Source organism: Mus caroli, chromosome 5, assembly GCF_900094665.2.
Source record: "Mus caroli chromosome 5, CAROLI_EIJ_v1.1, whole genome shotgun sequence".
In the NCBI taxonomy this organism is placed as follows: Eukaryota; Metazoa; Chordata; class Mammalia; order Rodentia; family Muridae; genus Mus; species Mus caroli.
Window position 1 is genome coordinate 7,047,679 of NC_034574.1, and position 350 is coordinate 7,048,028.

Genomic DNA, 350 nt, shown 5'->3' on the forward strand with positions numbered 1-350 from the left:
CTCTCTCTCTCTCTCTCTCTCTCTCTCTCTCTCTCTCTCTCTCTCTCTCTCTCTTTCTTTCTTTCTTGGTGTTTCTTATTTATATTAGATATTTTCTTTACTTACATTTCAAATGTTATCCCCTTTCCTCCCTTTCCCTTCAACTCCCCCCATCCCATCTCCCCTCCCCCTGAATCATAACCCACTCAATCCTGCTTCCTGGCCCTGGCATTCACCTACACTGGGGCATCCAGCCTTCATAGGACCAAGGGCCTCTCCTCTTACTGATGTCTCTTAAGGTCATCCCTTGCTACATATGCAGCTGGAGCCATGGGTCCCTCCGTGTGTTTTCTTTGGTTGGTGGTTTAGTC